Source organism: Xyrauchen texanus, chromosome 1 (assembly GCF_025860055.1).
Source record: "Xyrauchen texanus isolate HMW12.3.18 chromosome 1, RBS_HiC_50CHRs, whole genome shotgun sequence".
Classification (NCBI taxonomy): domain Eukaryota; kingdom Metazoa; phylum Chordata; class Actinopteri; order Cypriniformes; family Catostomidae; genus Xyrauchen; species Xyrauchen texanus.
In genome coordinates, this window is record NC_068276.1 from 43,129,724 (window position 1) to 43,151,605 (window position 21,882).

At 40.4% G+C, this 21,882-nt stretch overlaps 1 pseudogene; it reads right to left on the reverse strand.

The window, feature by feature from the left end:
* LOC127645428 (SHC SH2 domain-binding protein 1 homolog A-like) overlaps positions 1 to 18,462 on the reverse strand; it is a 28,104-nt pseudogene extending 9,642 nt beyond the window's left edge.
* Positions 18,463 to 21,882: the final 3,420 nt, after the last annotated feature.

The following is a 21,882-nucleotide window of genomic DNA, read 5'->3' on the forward strand; positions in this document are numbered from 1 at the left end:
CGCACAAGAAGAGACAGTCACAATGGAAGTCAAAAACTGCGTTTTATTGCAGGCAGGCAAAAGTACAGAAAAAGGGCAAATCCAGTGAAGAGTAGTCAAAGGGAGCGTGAGGTCAAAAGCCGGGGAATCAAGATATAAACAAGGGGGCAAATCCGGGAGAGAGTAATACAATACTCTCACCTCTCGAGGTGGGAAAAGTAAATACAATAACCAACCACCGTGAGACGAAAGGGTAGTGATATATATAGGGGCAAGTGCAGGTGTAAACCATGACATGATGATGAGACGAGTGCAGGTGAAACTAATGTGCAGGAGTGCAGATGCGAGTGCAGGTGGTCATAATGTTCTGGGGGATTGGAAACGCGTGAGAAACTCGAGGAAGGGAGATTGCCTACGAGCATGTGAGTGAGTAAGCGAGGGAGCGGGGGTTCGTGACAGTACTCCCCCCTCTAAAACGGAAGGCTCCTGACGGCCGCGCTCGGTTGCGAGGAAGTGGTGCTGGACGAACCCAACAAACAAAAAACCCTGAACAGACAACCCACAAAACACACAAACAAAATTGAGGGCAGTCCATGGGGCACAGAGGGAAATGAGACAGTCCATGGGGTCAATGGGCAGTATCAAGGCAAGGTCTGGGGGAACATAGCGGACAGGCGGGTGGTCGGGAGATCTAGGGGGCAGCCGTAGGGCAGAGACAGGGTCAGGGGGTCTGGAAGGCGACTGGAGGACAGGGACTGGGTCCAGGGGTCTGGAAGGTGACCACCGGACAGGAATAGGATCCGGAGGCCAGGGAAGAGGCCACAGGACAGGGAGAGGGTCAGGAAGTCCGGGCTGAGCCGTGAAAGGCGGTGCCGTCAGAGGCGGCACAGTAGGCGGCTCTGGAGGTGGGGTTCTGGAAGGCTCTGGAGGTGGAGCCGAAGGAGGCTTTAGGGGCGAAGGCCTGAAAGGCTCTGGAGGTGGAGCCGACGGAGGCTTTAGGGGGAAGGCCTGGAAGGCTCAGGAGGTGGAGCCAATGGAGGTGGCGCCATGGGAGGTCCCTGAGGCGACGACCTGGCAGGCTCTGTAGTCTCAGGGGGTAGAGCCGTTGGAGGCCCGAGAGGCGGAGCCATAGAAAGCTCTGGAGTCTTTGGGAGCAGAGCCGTGAGGGGCTCGGGAGGTGGAGCCGTGGGAGGCTCGGGAGGCGGAGCCCTAGGAAGCTCTGGAGTCTCTGGGAGTAGAGCCGTGAGAGGCTCGGGGAAAAAGGTCGTGGAAGACTCAAGAGACGGTGCCCCGAGAGGCTCGGGAGGAGGAGGAGCCCTGGAAGACTCGAGAGGGGAAGCCCTGAGAGGCTTGAGGGGGGGAGGAGCCCTGAGAGACTTGAGAGGTGAAGCCGTGAGAGGCTTGAGGGGTGGAGCCCTGAAAGACTTGAGAGGAGAAGCCCTGAGAGGCTTGGGAGGGGGAGCCCTGAAAGACTCGATAGGAGAAGCCCTGAGAGGCTCGAGAGGAGCAGCCCTGAGAGGCTTGGGAGGAGGAGCCTTGGGAGGCTCGTGAGGCAGAGCCCTGGGAGGCTCGAGAGGAGGAGCCCTGGGAGGCTTGGGAGGAGGAGCCTTGAAAAACTCGGGAGGAGAAGCCCTGAGAGGCTTGAGAGGCGGAGCTCTGGGAGGCTCGAGGGGTAGAGCTCTGGGAGGCTCGATAGACTTGAAAGGCAGAACCCTGGGGGGCTTGGGAGGTAGAGCTCTGGGAGGCTCGAGAGGAGGAGCCTTAGGAGGCTCGAGAGGAAGAGCCCTGGGAGGCTTGAGAGGAAGAGCCCTGGGAGGCTTAGGAGGAGGAGCCTTGGGAGGCTCGGTGAGAGGCGGAGGCCAGCGAGGGCTCTGAGGGGCTGAGCAGAGGCTGGCAGAGCCGTGGAAGACTCTGGGGGCGGAGCAGAACCCGGCAGAGCCGTGGAAGACTCTGGGGGTGGAGCAGAACCCGGCAGAGCCGTGGAAGACTCTGGGGGCAGAGCAGAGGTCGGTAGAGCTGTGGAAGACTCTGAGGGAACCTCTGCGGTCTTGAGCACAAGACGAGACTGGGGAGAAGGGGCCCTCTTCCTTCTCTTGCGTCCTCGGCCAACAGGGGACGTGGCCATGGGGACGGTCGAGGCTACAGGCGCTGGCTCGCCGACCGTGGCGGGCATGGGCGCTGGCTCGTTGGCCGTGGCGGGCATGGGCGCTGGCTCGTTGGCCGTGGCGGGCATGGGCGCTGACTCTCTGGCCGTGGCAGGCATGGGTGTTGACTCGCTGGCCGTGCCAGGCTTCGAGACTGGTGCCGTGTAAGGCTTCGGGGCTAGGGCCGTGTAAGGCTTCGGGGCTAGGGCCGTGTCAGGCTTCGGGACTAGGGCCGCGACAGGCTTTGGGACTAGGGCCGCGACAGGCTTCGGGACTAGGGCCGTGTAAGGCTTCAATACGGGGGCCGTGGTATGGAACGCTGGTTCAGTTTCTGCCTCCCCCACAGTAAACGAGGAACCGTACAGTAGGGCGAGGTCAATAAACTGAGCCAGGTTGAGAGAGCAGCGACCACCAGGCATGAATGATGAGGCTGGCTCATTCAGTCCATATTGAAAAATGTCTTTTAGAGCCACCTCATCAAAATTCACCTGGTTAGCCAGGGCACAAAAGTCAACCACATAAGCCTCCAAGGGTTGACTCCCTGACGCCAAACCCAAGAGTTGGGCCGCTGGGTCCATAATGTTAAGGGCACGGTTTAAAGTTCTACAACCGCTGCCCTGCATAAACAACCCTTGGCAAGCGCCCGAAGAGCCATCAAACCTCTCAGGGGGTTGAAGGCTTACGGCGCTCAGAAATGCACTGGAGGCATAAACGGGCTCAGGGGCAGACACAGGTGAAACAGGGTGACATAAATCAGACAAAGAACATACCTGCTGCCCCTGGGCCGCGAGCGCTCGGTCCTGCCTCCAAACTGTAGCTCCTCACGCTGAATGTGACGTGCACCTCCGCTCTAGTGAGCTGCGTGAATCCTCAGCGCGGGGCATTGTGACTGTCTTCGGTAACGGTTGGTTATTCTGTAACCCGCACAAGAAAAGACAGTCACAATGGAAGTCAAAAACTGCGTTTTATTGCAGGCAGGCAAAAGTACAGAAAAAGGGCAAATCCAGTGAAGAGTATTCAAAGGGAGCGTGAGGTCGAAAGCCGGGGAATCAAGAGGAAAATGACGAGACTAGTGGGAGCAAAAGACAGGGGAACAAGGGGAGCTGGCAAGCTAAGAGGTGAACGAGAGGAGGTCAAAACTAGACGAGACTAGCGGGGGGCAAAGACACGGGAAACTAAATATATATATATATATATATTATTGAAGAATGTCTTTTAGAGCCACCTCATCAAAATTCACCTGGTTAGCCAGGGCACAATATATATATATATATATATATATATATATATATATATATATATATATGATCATGTTTAATATGTCATGCATAATTACATACATAAATATAGTTTGTTGGGTGAATTACCTGTGTCAGCAGTGACTAAATTACAGTAGATTCACATGTCCTGGTGATTTATATATTGTTTATCCTGTGCTTATTGATGATAAACATGACATGAGATATCCGCAGTGAAATATACTTTATAGACAAATGTCCTAAAACAAATCCTGTTTGATTGATACACAACCCACTGGGTCATTTTTGGTGAATTCACTTTTGTTCAGGACTTGGGTCATCATAGTTTATATTGCCTGACAGTTTTAAATGCAAAGTTTCCACACATTTGCAATGTTTTAAGTAAAGATTTTGATATTTTGAAAAAATTGTGTCTGTTTGGATTGAATGTCAATAGTACTTATGTAGTACTTAAGTCTAGTGTAATCATAAAAAAAAAATATAAAAATCGAATGTATATTTTGTACAAATGAATTAATAAAAGGATTACAGTAGTGTACTGTTAACCTAGGGTTTTTACAGTAACAGCACTTTATAATATAATTACAGTAGCATTTAATTACTGTAAAACTGAAATAGAGTTATGGTACTGTAAATCTCAATAAGTAAGTTACTGTAAAAAAACATTTGAAATGTCTAACAGTGAAGATGTTTTGGCTTCACTTTTGGGGAGCTGTCATGTCGTCTATGGTTAAAACATGTTATCGTTTGAAATAAGAGTGATTTGAGAATAATAATAAAAAAGTCTCAATATGGCCAATTGTGCTCATTAAACAGCAGAAGGATGTAATTTAATGAAACAATATACAGTCAAATGTGCACCACAAACAAATTAGAGGCTCCATCCTTCTCTGTCATCTACTTCACACACACACAAGCAGATGTGCACACAAACGCAACACAGATTATTAATGCTTGATTTTCATGCAGTGTGTCCAATAGTATCCATCTGTAGAGCCACAGAGAAGTGTATTTAGTGTGAACTCAAATTACCTTTTCCACTGTTGCAGCTCGGAGATTTCAGCATGCGCGTTGCGGGAAGCTTGATATAAAGAACGCTTCAAAAACAGGAAGAACTTCAAAGGTCATTCAAAATAAAAGACACACTGAAATAAGAGCTCTATTCAACTGGATGTGTCTAATTGAATATTACTACTGTATAAAAGTGTAATATTCAAAGTAGTCGCAATAATACTCACAATAATAATAATATAATATTAAATGGTTATATTATTAATATTATTTTTATCTGCACTATCTTAGTAGCATGTGTACTAAATACCAGCATGTTGTGATTCAGCCATGGCAGCTTTTTGCCACAGGAAATCGTATATTTTCATTTAATGTTTAATTAATACTGTAAAGCTCTGTTTTTTGTTTTTTACAAGAAATATTATATATATTATTATTGAAATATTATTATTGGCTCTATATTGTTGAAAATTATTATATTTTCATTTGATTAAAGCTGTACAGTATGTATTTTATTAAACACAATTTGATTATACATTTATTTAAAACATTTATTATGAAATCCAGAAAAATGTTAAAAGAAAAGGCATAATTTGTATCTATTAGACATTATGCAGTTCTTTATTCAAGTAATTATCTTTGTAATTTCATCAAAATTAATAAAAACGAGTTTATTCATTTTTTAATAAATAAAGTATTTTTTTGTATTTATTATTTTTATTTTCTCCCCTATTCTCCCCATTTTGGAATGCCCAATTTCCAATGCGCTCTAAATTCTTGTGGTGGCATAGTGACTCGCCTCACTCTGGGTGGCGGAGGACGAATCTCAGTTGCCTCCACGTCTGAGACCATCATCTTATCACATGGCTTTTTGAGCGCGTTACCGCTGAGACAGCAAATGTGGATGCTTCACGCTATTCTCCGCAGCATCCATGCACATCTCCCCACGTGTCCCATCGAAAGTAAGAACCACATTATAGCGACCACAAGGAGGTTAACCCATGTGACTCTAATCTTCGGTCTGACCCATTAGATACTTAAATATTTGCCAACGACATCTGTTAATGACTATTAACACCTGCACAAAAATAACAATTTTGTGGAGACACCACCACATTATTGGTATACAAATGCATTTAGATAAAAAGTCATACAGGCAATTTACAGCATTAATTGTATTAATATTTGTCTAATAAAAACATTTAAGATCCATGCAGTTGTTTATTAAAAAAGGCGATAAAGGAAAATATGCTGCAATATACACTGATCAGCCACAACATTAAAACCACCTGCCATAATATTGTGTAGGACCCCTTGTGCTACCAAAACAGCCCCAACCCGCATCTCAGAATAGCATTCTGAGATGATATTCTTCTTATCACAATTGTAGAGAGCTGTTAACTGAGTTACCATTGACTTTGCCAGTTCTGAACAGTCTGGCCATTCTCTGTTGACTGCCCTCATCAACTAGGCGTTTCCATCCACAAAACTGCCACTCACTGTATGTTTTTTGTTTTTTGCACCATTCAGAGTAAGTTCTAGAGACTGTTTTGTGTGAAAATCCCAGGAGATCAGCAGTTACAGAAATACTCAAACCAGCCAATCAGGCACAAACAATCATTCGCTGAATTATGCCTCACCTGTATCCCACTTTTTTATTATTATGATATATGTGCCCGGCAGAGACTGGGATGCTGCAACCATGGATGAAAATAAAGACTGCTTCACCCAGGATGTGCCAGTTTCCCTTTAAAGCACTCAGTGAACCAAACTTGGAGCACATCTGTTACTCTAAACACGAGTTGGTGTTGTGAAGAACAAAACCGCTCTGAAAACCCTGTAGTAATGTACTAAAACAATACAGACAGGACAGAATAGAATACAATAGAATAGTGCAAATAAAGTTTGAAGTGAGCACCACAAGCAAACTACAGTATTTATTTCTTTGATTATATCGCAGCCCTTTCACACATGGTCATACAAGGTCATATTGCGATTTCATTTTTATTTCGATTAAATGTGCAGCCCTAGGCAAGATGTTCACTCACTCACTTACAACAAAAGTGAATGGTGACCAGGGGTTGCCAAGCTCCAAAAATGAAAACAAAAAAATAAAGTGCCATAACAGTTGTCCATAAGCTATATTCAAGGACTTCTGAAGCATATGATAGCTTTGTGTAAGAAACAGGCTGAAATGTACGTTGATATTCACTGAAAATATTCCCCTCCGCTCTCAAATCACAGTTGTGCAATTTAAATGAGCAAATTAAAAAATGTTGTGTCAAGATTTGTTACAAGACCAATGACTTTTGGCATTATTTACAACAAATCTGCTGAGAGCTATGCTATCTCTTTATTTTCAAAAACATGGATGAGATCTGAGAGCTGCAGCAGCGATGAAAGTAATTAATGAATAATGATGCATTTCTGTTTCTCACATGAATCTATCATATGTCTTCAAACACTTATATAGTTCAAGGGTCACAGAGTACTTTTATAGTGCTTTTATTGTCCTTTGTCATGGACATTGTCATTTTGGAGTTTGAGAGCCCCTGGTCACCATTTACTTTCATTGTATGAAAAGCTAAACTTCTGCTTTTGTGTTCCACAGATGAAAGAAATTAAAATAAGTCTGGAACAACCTGAGGTTCATGATGACAGAAGAGGCAGGTCCCACATGCTGGTGCAGCTTACCTTTGAGCCATACAGGTCACACATGTTCATGGTGAGCTGGGCTGCCGATCTCACAATCACTCCTGTGGTCTCACACTGCATCACACAATTTTCCATTTCCAGCTTGCCCTGACGAACACCTGACAACAGACAAAGAGTGAAGAATAGAAAGACATGGCAGAACGGTGACAGGAAATGCTGAGGACAAAGAAGAAAGCAAGGCTTTCAGTCATGTATAAGACACACAAGGCAACTTGTTGTGATGAAAGCAAGCAGGGAATCCAGGGAATAATAAACAAAGCCATTACTCTGTCCAGATCAGAAAATCCCATAGAAGCAAAACTTTAACGTAGCTGAAAACAGGGACATGAATTTAGATCTAGACATGCCAGAATGACTCACCACCAGAATAACAAGGAAAACATAAGATGACTCTTTTACTACCATGTTGCTCTGGAGACAGCATGCATGTTTAAGCATTCAAGAGCGACAGTCCCTCAAGATTTACTAACTGAAGGCTAGAGAACAATCTGTTGGCAGAGAGGAAAAGGGACAAGGTTATTCTTTTGAAGCTCACATAAGATGCCTTCAATGGCGTCGCGCTGGATACATTTCAGATTTTAGAGTTTGAAGTTCACTCCTGTCAAATCAACAAAGGTTTTGCCCTTGTTACATTTCTCGATCACCACCTCGTCTGGCAGACCGTATTCTGATGGGAGACAGGGAGAGAAATGTCACTGGAGAAAAGTGCTTTTGTTGACCAACCATTTTGTCCTAAGTGACAACTGAAGCCTCATTGACATTCGTGCAGTTCTACCTGACAAGAACTGACTGTATAAACCTTGCAAGTTTAAAAATTTGATTTCAATAAGATTTGCATTTCCTGAAAGAAATATCAGTGCTTGTAAGGCAGCAAAAGAATAGTGTTACAGTTTCAGGAAAACTCAAGTTTTAGACTTTGGTTCTGCATAAATGAAGAGCTCTCTGTTCATTAACATGTGCCCATCGTTTTCTGTCAGCCGTGTATGAGAATCTACACCACACAACACTGTCTATGGTTATGTAGTAGAGGTCAACCAATTGTTTTACCAATATATTGTTAGTTGCTAACAATACATTGTTAATATTTTGATAGCTTATAAAGCTGTCAAAATGAAGCTTTGTGGAACTATCGGTTATCTGCAAAAATATATATTTTTTCCTTTATTTCATTTGCAGGAGGGTTCTGCTCATTGGTTCTACAGTATAACAGCAGCCTCTAGAGGTGAAATAAAAACAATCAATGATTCTGCATGGAGCTTCTTTACAGAGCTAAGTTATCTAAACAGTATATGTTATCATTACAAATAGTCATGATACTATAAATCAATCATTTAAAGGGGTCATGACATGGTTTTTTTTATTGTATTATTATGTTCCCTTAGGTGCAATTATAGTATTAATATATTTTCTTTTAAGAAAAACTTTTAAAATCTAGTGATTTATGACCTTTTCCCACCCTGTTTCTCATCCTCTGATTCAAACAGTCTGTTTTGGGGGCGTTTTCCATTTAAGACTTCAGTGTTAACGCCCACTGTTATGATTGGCTAACGTCAGTGCCTATGTATCAATTATTGACGTCCCCAGCCAGAACAATATGCAAGTAAACTAAGTAAAAACACTGTGATTATTCATAATGAATGAAATTGCGCTTTAAAAAGTAGTTTAAAGTTTAAAATAGATTACTTACAGTTTGCGTCGTCGTTGTTCCCAGAATAGTCGGCACGGACTTATCTTTGAGCAACAGTTTTCTGGCAAAGCCAGCATCATATTGAGATTTGTTCTCAAAACAGTCATCCTTAAAATGTACAGAACAAACGCTTCAGTTAACACTGCCGTGACTGGGTCGATCCGCAAAAAATAAACTGCATCCATTTTTCCCTGACGTCTGGATCTTTCGGCAGCTTATTCAGAGGTTTTGTTTGACCACAGCCAGGAACAGCACATCTGTGTGGCATCGTAATTTTCCTGTGCACAAGTAGTCTCTGTCAGAGCTCGCTGTCCATCGACTGAACACTTGTGAGGCGCACGGCGATACTGAAATGAGCGTAGTCTTGCGCTTAAAGCGTAGTTATCTTGTGCTGGAGGCGGTCATATGCAAACGCTGTTACGTCACTTCTAACCGACACGTCACTTCTAACCATGAATCCAGAACGAGCTGTATTTTGAGCTTGATTAAATAAATGATTCGTTTAGAATGGGGAGGCCGTCTTAAAATATTAAACTTGCAGGACGTTTTAATGATACAAAGACCTCTTATATACCAAAAGATCAAGGCAAATTTGGTTTCTCATGTCATGACCCCTTTAAAACAACAAAAAGTAGGTGGTTTGATAATTTATTTGTTGAAAACTAATTGCTTCATTGGACAATTTGTGTGTGCACCAAAACTGATTTTTGGGTTTTATTCAGTTTGGACTCTAGTATCCTCAATGACTGTGCCTTTCACAAAAGGATAAGACTATGAACACTATAAATCGATGTTAAAAACTATCGGCTCATTAATTGGCTAAAGGCCTTTTCCACCAGCTTAGTTATCAGTATCGCAAAATCCACTATTGGTCGACCTTTATTACCATATTTTCTGACATAAAGTTGCACCTGATCAAAATTGCATGGTTGAGATAAAAAATAATACACTGAGTCACATCTGTTTATAAGTTGCACTGACAGACTGTGAATGTGGGAGGCATTAACCCCCAGGAGCAGCCACCCAACTTCCATTCATCTGCTCAAAATGTAAAAATGCACACGTGAAGATTACCCCTGGATCTATGCATCGTTCCACAGTGTATTCAGGCTTGTTTTAATCAAGAGCATCTGCTTTAAGTGTAACAGTTTTTCATGAACTGTTTTTGTTTCATTAAAAAAAACAAAAAAAAAAACACAAATAAGCCACATCTGTTTACAACCTATGTAATTCTATGCTGTATTCAAATAAAAAAAAAATGTGTCTGTGAGTAAAACAATATGCCTGTTGAATTTAATTCAATTATAAATGTTAGTGACTGTCTATCTAATGACATTTATGATATTTGCAACTCTCTTTTCTATGCATTAATTATGTGATTCACTGACAATGTTTTTACTATGAGTGTGATGAATCCTCATGTGAGGAGTTATGTTTCACAGCAGTCTAGAGTTTGTTAGAACGTTATTGTAAAATGGGAAAGATTAGGAATATTTAAACTGTTTACATGAAATACTTTTTAAAGGCAAAATACTCTGAATATGGAACTTTAAAACGCTTCTACCATCTCTGACTGATGTTTTTATATGTTTGTGTGAAAGTATGTGTTTTGTGTGCGTGTGTTTAAAAAAACCACACACTTAAAAGGTAAATTGACAGGCCCTTAACCCTGATGGATCACTGTCATTTACCACTACTAGTTATAGCAATTATAGCAAAACCTCTACATAAGGGGCCTAACTCTTTGTGGTAATTAGACAAGACTCGCAATCTAGACACATGGTTTCGAAATAACAATGTGACTAAATGACCATCAGAAAGCACGTTGAATAGCAGACTGATGAGTGTGGGTTCAGCTTAGCACTATCTCAGTTTTAGATAGTGGTGGCAGGTCAGTGAGATCCAAAGTTTGACAGCTCAGCTTCATTACACACTACTCTTTGACAGATGGTCCTGAAGCCGTTTTTTCCCAGAGAGTTCTAGCAATGCCCAGATGAACTTGAGTGCCCTGGTAAGCTCTCAGACACTCCTTTCAAATGCCAAGCACTGAATATAGACTGATAAGGTCACACCGCCATTCTCACTTCTACGCCTGCAGGTAACAACGGTGGATTCACTCGAAGATCTCATTGTAATTGACAGCAGAGGGACCCTTTGAATGGGGAAAAATGCAGAGAATCATAGACAGGGCTTCATCCTCAACAAAACATATTCTTGAATGTCTCCATGACTAGCTTTCCACACAATTTGAAATTATTTATAGCTCCTTCAAGTAATCTTTGTGATAAAGCTTTTGCCTGTTACAGAGGCATGTGTGATGCTAAATATCAAAGACCTTTAGCGGGGGAAGAGGGATTCTTTTATGGTAATCTGGCAATGGTCTAATTGAGTTGCTCTTCTCTTGTAGTCGAGCCAGAAGCGGCCTGTGTCTTTATCTCCATTTGCAGGGCTTCCCTGATGCGGCAGGAGAGACTGCCATGCACAAAAAAAACCTCCATATTAAAACGATGTCCTCCAGGCCTCCTTTCATTTTCTTCATTTGACTTCATCACTATCTGTCTTTACAGGTCATTCATTTGCATAAAGAGACTCAACCCTGACCATGCGCTTCTCTGTTCGCCTGCCTGCACATTCCTCATGCATTAATTTCCACCCCCCATCATTGGAAATGGTTATTGCGCCATCAAATTCAATTACTTCAGCAGGCTTCCTATATCACGCGCTAGTTGCGACGTTCATTTTAAACATGCTCAAGGAGCCATTCTGACAAACAAGGGCCAGTGCCAGACTATTGACTTTCTGTTATGAACAATGCTGTATCACAATGCTTTATTAAAGGGAAAAGAATAGGACATAATAAAGATGATAGGAAGGGGATGAAAAAATAAGAAAGAATATTTTTTCAATCAGACAGAAATCAAAGATCAATGCCTCTACACTGGTCCAGCTAGAATTGGCTGAAACAAAGTAAATTTAGACATTACTACCATCACTAAACAGTCTTTAAAAATACATTTTTGTCATTATTTACACCATAATGTTACTCGAAACCTGTATTACTTACTTTCTTCTGTGGTCACAAACACGACCACATGGCATTATGGTTGTATCCTTGGTTACGAGACACGATGAGAACCATACGTGTAGGTTTGATGTTATTGACGTATAGCCTCCACATTTTATTTCAGCGCTTTATTAATGATTTGATTTGAGAGTGAATAATGACTTACATTTTTATTCTATGCACTGCACAAAGTGATCATATCATTTCAGAAGTTGTATTGATAATTTATGTTTTTTTAATAATTCTATTTAGAATTCATGTACATTTAAACCCTGTGAAGGTTTTGTTTTTAAATTCACTAATAGTATTCCACAAAAAAAAATTTGTACAGTTTTGGAGTGACATATGGGTGAGTAAATAATGACAGAATGTTCATTTTTGGGTGAACTATTCCTTTTAAACAGAAAATAAATCAAGACTAGGCCTAGCGATTGCATCAGATACATTGAGCGTTAAGCCCAACGTATAGGCCTGTCATGATAATTATGTTATCGACTTATCGCACGATAAATGGACATGTCCTGGATTATTTTTCCTGACCTTGATGTTGCCCACTGTGTTTACATGCATGTTTGTTTACATAAGAATGAATGTTAACAACATTTTAGCCAGTCGCACTGCTTCTGTCCTCTCGTCTGCTCTCTGTGTCAGTGGCGGGGGTCAGGCAGCTCCTCCACATACACAGAGCAGACAGTGAAGATTACGTGTTACTCGAGGTTTTTAGGTGTTTTTCCAGATGACTGCATAATTCCAGCCAGAAAGTTTGGAAGAATAATCCAAATTGACTTGGTGTCAAAGCCGCATTCCAGAGCTCCTGGTGTGGAACATTTTGGCTTATTAGTAACGTGAATGAGATGGTATGTTGACTTTGCAATAGTGACAAAGAAAAGTGGCAATACAACACAGGGCTCAACATTAACGCTTGTCTGGGACAAGTGGATTTTTGCAAGGGCAAGTCAAAGTGAATTTGACTTGCCCGACCGGACAAGTTGCCTGAATGAAAGTTTAATAATGACAAAAATACAGGTTTCTATTTTATTTAGTGAATGCATGTATCACTTATTTAAAAAAAAAATAATAATAATCTTCAGTGTCTGAAATTCTGTGCGGGATTCTGAGTATTGTCTTTGTATTAATTCCAGAATCTGCACAAATACAGGAAAACAGCTTTTGGTTGGGAAACATTGCACTAGAAGGACGTCTTTGATCAATCTGATCCGTTTCCGGAGATGTGAGCCATGTTTTAAGAGCGGTACAAGTGCAACTTTTAAAAATGCATTTCACCATGCTGCTGCCACTGATTAGGTGAAACACATGCTGTTCTGTGTGTAAACAAACAGAGAAGATGGGAGATGTGAAGACCTGCGTCTCTTCTTTGGCCTGTTGAACCAGAGCGTTTCAGATAGAGGGCCAGCTACTGTTTTGGTGCAAAAGAAAACTTTACTAACATTATAAGTGGACCTCAGAGAAGATAATAAAAGAATTAAAAAAAAATAAAAATAAAATATATCCCTTTAAATGGAAAACAAAATGTTGCCAATCAATTGAATCTCACTCAGCATGTCAAATAGAAAATTGTTTGCATATGAATTATAGAAAAAGAGGCATTTGTTTGGTGTTTTTTTATTCGTTTTAGAATAAGCCCATTTGAGCTTTTTGTGTAAATCAGAAAATATTAATGGCTAATACGCTGAGTAATGTGATTACCTTCAACCTTGATAGATGTGATGATACTGATGGAGCTGGTGATGATATAGAGGCCAGGGCATATGATGACCACGTCCTCATAACACACATTTTCTGCAAGCACCAGGTTAGGGCTGGACGATATGGACAAAATTGATATGATGATATATTTCTTAATTTCGGTCGATACGATATCATTCCGATATCGAAATTAACAATATAAAAGCCACAGTAAAACTGCCAAGAATGCCCACAATGGATGTCTGTACCTACAAACTTCTGAAAAATGTATTTGTCAAGTCTATGAAACCTCCTCCTATAAAACTATATCATATTTATCACTGTACAAATAAATTAATGTTCATCTTTTATTTGCACTTAGCATTCATACAAACAAGAAATGTCAAATAAACATAAAACTTTCACCTTTGTCAACATTAATATTTTTAACTTGAAACTGCAACATAGGCTGATTAACTTTATAGATTGAAACAAAGGTTCTTCAGCTTGGATAAAGAATATTAAAGTGCTCAGAGTTGCTGCAGAAAACAGAAAAAAAGAGTGAGCAACAACAAAATCTTGGTGGGGCATTAAAAACCATGCTGTGTATTGTAAAAAATATAATAATATATACTTAAAATAACTAAAAAAGTAGTAAAACAATACAAACGGGCCAAAAAATGTGTTTTAACTTCAGAAACATTTTGAGTCCCCCCTCCCTTGCACCACAGGGGTTTGGTCCACTGCCTGCTTTCCCCGTATATGTCACAAGTCCGGTGGAGTTCGAAGTGCTTTGTTAATTGTGGAACTCCAGCAAGTAGGCTGGCAGAGGCTAGTCTATTTTATTCACTTTAAGCATCTAATTAATTGATTATTTTCTCTTAAATACAGACGATGCTGAGTCATTAATAAATTAGTCATGACAAAAAATTATAACCAATGTATTTTTTCATGAGTCCGCAACATTAGCGATTATCACGTTACCTAGCTTTTTTGTGAACTGATATTGTAGCTCTACCATTGTTTTGGGTTTTGCTCAATATGATGTTACGTGGCAGATCAGTGGGATGGCTGCAGTTGAATATCTATGTAAGAGACCCTTATGTCCCCGACAAAACATAAAATACTATGAAGGACGCAAGACAATTTTATAATTATAATTAGGGCTGTTGATTTAACGTGTTAATTCAGTGCAATTCATTTTATTAAAAATAAGGTGTTAAAAAAATTCGGGGTGGGGAAGGTGTGCGGTTCGGTGGGCTGGGGATCTCATCGCTGCTTTTTGCAGATGATGTTGTCTTCATGTCATCATCGGTCCGTGACCTTCAGCTCTCACTGGATCGCTTGGCAGTCGAGTGTGAAGCAGCTGGGATGAGGATTAGCACCTCTAAATCTGAGGCCATGGTTCTCAGCAGGAAACCGATGGAGTGCGTACTCCAGGTAGGGAATGAGGTTTTGCCCCAAGTGAAGGAGTTCAAGTACCTCGGGGTCTTGTTCACGAGTGAGGGACAATGGAGCGGGAGGTTGGCCGGAGAATCGGGGCAGCAGGGGCGGTATTGCACTCGCTCTATCGCACCGTTGTCACGAAAAGAGAGCTGAGCCGAAGGCAAAGCTCTCGATCTACCGGTCAATTTTCGTTCCTACCCTCACCTATGGTCATGAAGGTTGGGTCATGACCGAAAGAACTAGGTCAGCGAGTACAAGCGGCGAAATGGGCTTCCTCAGAAGGGTGGCGGGCTTCTCCCTTAGAGATAGGGTGAGGAGCTCAGTCATCCGTGAGGAGCTCGGAGTAGAGCGCTGCTCCTTTGCGTTGAAAGGAGTCAGTTGAGGTGGTTTGGGCATCTGGTAAGGATGCCCCTGGCCGCCTCCCTAGGGAGGTGTTTCAGGCACGTCCAGCTGGGAGGAGGCCTCGGGGAAGACCCAGGACTAGGTGGAGAGATTACATCTCCACACTGGCCTGGGAACGCCTCGGGGTCGCCCAGTCAGAGCTGGTTAATGTGGCTCGGGATAGGGAAGTTTGGGGCCCCCTGCTGGAGCAGCTGCCCCCGCGACCCGACTTCGGATAAGCGGTTGAAGATGGATGGATGGATGGATGGATGGTGTTAAAAAAATTTACGCAATTAATCGCAATGCCCCCGAACCATAAGGAAGATTCCTGAGAAATACAAGCTTGTAGTATGACCTGTTTACTCCAGAGGATTGAAATTTCAGCTGTGTGGCAACGCGCAGTTTATACATTGAACAAAACAACCATCCAGCAAATAGAACAAAACAGACGTTACGTTATTGCGTTCAAACACTTTATGGAGTGCAAATTTGAACTAAGGGATCTCAAGATGTGTTCTAAGTATTAAACTATATTTAACTTGACACAGTTACCGAAAAATATTATGTTTATGATGCAACGCACCGAGATGCTACACAAGCATGTCTGACCTGAGGTGTACATTGATCGGGTCCTTAATCCTTATATATATATATATATATATATATATATATATATATATATATATATATATATATATATCATTTTTAATATTTAAAGATAACTTTGTATAATTATTTCATAATTATATATTGAATTATTGTTATATGAGGGCTTTCTCAGCAAATATTTGTATATGCGATTAATTAATCGGGACACCATGTAATTAATGTGATTTAAAAAAAAATATCGATTGACAGCCCTAATTATAATATGACCACGTGGTGAAATAAGTCTTACACACATCCTATAGACGTACAATTTTGGCTCTATTATTTGTGTCCCTTTCAAAAACTGCCATGTCACACACGTAGCCAACTGTGTTCTGCTATTTCTGCTTGGCTTGAATACAATGAACTGATGGCTGTGCCCTGAACGTTAGTCATTGACAAATGCTGTAATGTAGCCTATCGAAATATCGGAAATGTGTTTAAAAATCATATCACCATTATTGAAAAAAATTATAATGCAATACATATTGATATTGAATTATTGTCAGCCCTAAACCAGGTCACTGTGAAACTAGGATTAAAGCACACATACCAAGTGAGTTTCATTCAAATCATTTTGGTCCGGAAGAAAAAGTAATGCAAATTGGATTTCAGAGTGCTTACAAGTTTATTGTAAAAAATGACTGGCATACCCCATATTAAGATGTTTGTCTTTGACAAACACATTAAAAGTTCACCCAAAAGTGAAAATGCTGCTGTCATTTACTTTATAGTTACAAAACCATAAGACGGTGCTGCTCTTTTCTTCATTACAATGAAAGTGAATGGTGACTGAGTCAGGAATTGTCAGTGCTTAACATTCTGCCTAACTTCTTTTGTGTTCCACAGTTGATAGAACATCAAATGGGTTTGGAACATGAGGGGGAACACAATGACCAAAAAAAAAAAAAGATTTATTTTGTTTTGAGAATCATCCCTTTAAGTTAATGTGTCGCAGTGGATAAGAACAAAGGCATCTGAGCTCACTTGTACTTAAGGGATAAACTGGCTCACGGAACAAGAGAGATCAAACATCAGAATGAACACAGCTTTTACAAACCGCTACAAATCCTGCATAACAGCACCCTGACACATTAGTGATTGAATCCTCCAAACAGCTGATTTCTGCACAAACCACTCTGATTTCAACTCCCCAACAAACCTAATGCTCGCAAAGAGCCGAACAGCCAAGCCTATAATCTTGCTATCTGAGTGGAAGATGCAAAAAACTCTCCACTGCACTTCAGATTTTACTGGCAAAATTATTCACTTGCTTACACTGCTGGTCACAAAACTATACTAGCATGAGTGAAATCAATTATTTGATTTTTCTAAGACCTCCGAAGCAGCAAGCACTGTCTGGCAGATTTTAACCTTTAAGAGGCAAAGCCCAGGACATTAAAAGACAGTGGTCAGAGGTAGTGAAAGAGAGAGAGAGGCATTAATATCAGCATTTGGGCAGGATTTGTGCTCTACCTTCCTTGTCTGAAACCTAATGATCCAACAGCCTCTCAGATTCAGCTCTCTGAACAGCTGAAATGACATTTTCAACTCAAATATCATATTTTAACTCCTAAATGCCCTGTCATTAGTTAAAACTATGCATTCCCTCAGATTGTAGATGTCATGACATCCTCCCACAAACCCAAATTACAATGCCAGTACAGCTGAAAGAACACCATTACAGCCTTCAAAGTTGAGTATAAGGTCTTCTGACCAATGTGCAACTGTGCCATAAAACAGGGGGAAGGGTTACACATACCTGCACTTCAAACCCTTCACTGGAGTAGTGGGGCGTCAGTTTGTCAGTTATTAAGCTTTGAAGCTGGTGTACTGTGGCCGAGGCAGATACTAAGTTGACCACTCGGCTGGCGGCAGGACGTAGCCCCTTTGCCCTGTACAACTGCTGACTACAGTTCACCTTGTAGTCCAGAACATTCCTGTACTGAACATGCAGGTGGCGTGGGTCAGCAAACCATTGAAATAACAGGCACCCTCATTCAGCAATTACTCACACACAGCTGTTCAAACAGACATGCCTTAAATCCCTGCAGATCTGAAAAGTGCTGGAAAGGCGGACGAGGAAAGTTTGTTCGATCAAGTCTGATGATTAATCTGGAGCAGTGCGTATTGATCCAGAGGTTTGGAAAACATAAATAAGTCAATACTTCAAAAACCATAAATGGCCTGTAGCAAAATTAATCACATTTGTATTGATTACAGTACTCTCCTGATTAAACTGGAGTTGAGGAACAAAGGCACGTCATGCAAACATATGTGAATGACACATTTCAATCACAAATGCACACAGAAGTGATAATAACCTGAGCAGCGGTTTCTCAATAATGCACAGCTTGGCTTAAGTGCTTCCAGCTGCTCATATATGTGCTACACTTCTACCACGGACAAGTTGTCTAGTTCTGACTCCAAATCAAAAGACATGGAGGAAGAGGTCAGGGAAGACAAACCAAGCTTAATGGGTGAAGCATGTAATTTGTGCCAATCTGTTAGTTTGAATGGCAAAACTGGTCTAGCAGAACAACATTGCTTCAATCAATGAAGGTGGTTGATATTTGAGCAGGACAACATGCTTGTCCCAACAAGGGCAGACGGGACACTATTTGAAACCTGTTAGACAACATTATTTTTGCAATTCTGTTTAGTACAACCAGTGGTGCAGAAATTACACACTTCAGATTTTTGAAGTGAAGATTTTTGAACAGTGAAGAAAAGAAAGAAAGAGAAGAAATAGTGCTTTTAGATTTCATATTTAAATTGTCTTACATCTTTTGCACAAACATGCATAATAGTGGAAATGTAAGCTTAAAGACAGACATCCAATGTACATGAATACATTGAACAGCTAATTTTATAATGACACTATAAAGTAACTACAAATGAATTTACTCAGAAACACAAAGCAATTTATAGTGTTGTCATGCAATTAACTTTATTACTTGGTACACACTGCCACCTGTTGGTCAAAGCTTCTGTTTGAACAACATACAGAGTTGCTGGAAAAAACTAACAGAATGCAATATTCTCAGTATTATGAGGTCATGCTACTTAAGGGAAAGGGACCGCACATGGGTAGGACACTTACAGTCTGAGACAAGGCTCCACACACCAAACAAATTAATCAAAGTCATCCTCTTCATCTTCCTTATCCCATTTCCTCCAGATATGCTTATAGAAAAACCTGTAGTGATTAGACAGCAATAATTATAGGAGTGAATGAAGGACAGAGACGAGAGAAACGTGAGAGTGAAAATTACAGAAAAACTTGCGGTCACACTTTATATTAGGTGGTCTTAAATACTATGTACTAACATTAAATACATACAAGACTATATATATATATATATATATATATATATATATATATATATATATATATATATATATATATATATATAATTTAAATATATATACACTCACCTAAAGGATTATTAGGAACACCTGTTCAATTTCTCATTAATGCAATTATCTAATCAACCAATCACATGGCAGTTGCTTCAATGCATTTAGGGGTGTGGTCCTGGTCAAGACAATCTCCTGAACTCCAAACTGAATGTCAGAATGGGAAAGAAAGGTGATTTAAGCAATTTTGAGCGTGGCATGGTTGTTGGTGCCAGACGGGCCGGTCTGAGTATTTCACAATCTGCTCAGTTACTGGGATTTTCACGCACAACCATTTCTAGGGTTTACAAAGAATGGTGTGAAAAGGGAAAAACATCCAGTATGCGGCAGTCCTGTGGGCTGAAAATGCCTTGTTGATGCTAGAGGTCAGAGGAGAATGGGCCGACTGATTCAAGCTGATAGAAGAGCAACTTTGCCTGAAATAACCACTCGTTACAACCGAGGTATGCAGCAAAGCATTTGTGAAGCCACAACACGCACAACCTTGAGGCGGATGGGCTACAACAGCAGAAGACCCCACCGGGTACCACTCATCTCCACTACAAATAGGAAAAAGAGGCTAGTATTTGCAAGAGCTCACCAAAATTGGACAGTTGAAGACTGGAAAAATGTTGCCTGGTCTGATGAGTCTCGATTTCTGTTGAGACATTCAGATGGTAGAGTCAGAATTTGGCGTAAACAGAATGAAAACATGGATCCATCATGCCTTGTTACCACTGTGAAAGGGGGTCAAACACAGTATTAGTATGGTGTTCCTAATAATTCTTTAGGTGAGTGTATATATATATACTGTTGTCTGTAGTGATTAGACAGCAATAATAAATATAGGAGTGAATGAAGGACAGAGACGAGAGAGACGTGAGAGTGAAAATGACAGAAAAACTTGCGGTCACACTTTATATTAGGTGGTCTTAAATACTATGTACTAACATTAAATACATACAAGACTATATATATATATATATATATATATATATATATATATATATATATATATATATATATATATATACTGTGTTACTACATATTATTCTGCAAAATACCCACATTTACTGCTACTGAGGTTGAGGTACATGTAGGTTTAGGAGTAAGGGTAGGGTTAGGGTTAGGATTAGGGGTTAGAGTTAGGTTTTGCGGAAGGGTTGGTTTAGGGGTAAAGTTAACAGTGTAACTACAAATGTAATTAAATGCAAGTACTTTAAATAAATGTAATTACAATGCAACAACATGTATGTACATAATAAGTACATTGTATCAAATGGTTAAGTACTGTACATAGTAGTTACGGCCCCCTAATATAAAGTGGGTCCAGACTTGCTTAACCAGTCTGTTTAGAGAGGAGCCCATTCAAATTCACAAACCAAATAAGTATTATTTATACCAAATGGGTTTTAAAAATGGCTCACATATCCCCATTCCTTTATATATTAAAACAGTGCCTTATAAAACAGTAATGTTTAAAAATACATCACTTACTTTTGGTCAATAAACAATCTACATATGTTTCCATTCAAGTTGTGAATTTAATTTATATTAAAAAACAATATCGAAAAACAATATGCAAATAAAGCTGTGCATCCATTCCATGTGTTTAATAGTACAAAATAGTCACTTCAGGCTAAAGTGTAGCCACCGTGACTCTTTCATTTATCAAATACTCGCAGTTTAGAGCATGCAGACAAAACACTGTAAAGAACGTGTCTTATGTCTGGGAGCAACAGCGCGTCACACAGTTCTGGGAGCCCAATGTGTGTGCGCTGCTCCATCCTTATGACTTTGCCATTTAAGGTATTTTTCAAAATTGTCAATAAACCTGCTTTTCGGCACAGTTCAAATGTGTATTTGACTTATTTGCTCTGCAAGCTGTTTGCAGGCTTTGGATTTTCTAGACACCATTATTTCAGGATGACCAGAGCAAAATTTCAGATGCAATGATTTGTTTGCTGGTTAGTCCAGTTATGAATGAATTACTCAGTCAAATTTTCTGTCAGTTTTGATGTGCATCTTGTATTCCTATTAAAGTAAATAGGGGTTTATTCAGTAAATGTGTTTTCATCATAGTTAAAAATGCTCAAGGGAGCGTTTACATTTTTTTAAATGCACATTTTGGTGATTTTATTTGCATCTTGGTGTTTCCATCCAACAGTCTTTATGCAATATCCCAAAATGCAATCTTGTGTGTGGAGAATCAAACAAGAGCAACAGTTTTGTTAGCAATGCCATTGTAAAAACAAACTTTTTACAGTCAGCCCTCATTCATTTCAGACTGTGATATGATCTAAACATGACAAGCAGCTTTTTCTCTATTGATATGTCTAGTCTCATCTCATGTGAGTGTACATCACTTTTAACTTATTTAAAAAAAAAATACTGTTCATTTTATTTAGCAAAAAAATAATAATTATAATAATAATAATAAAAACCTATAAAGGTGCACCAGGT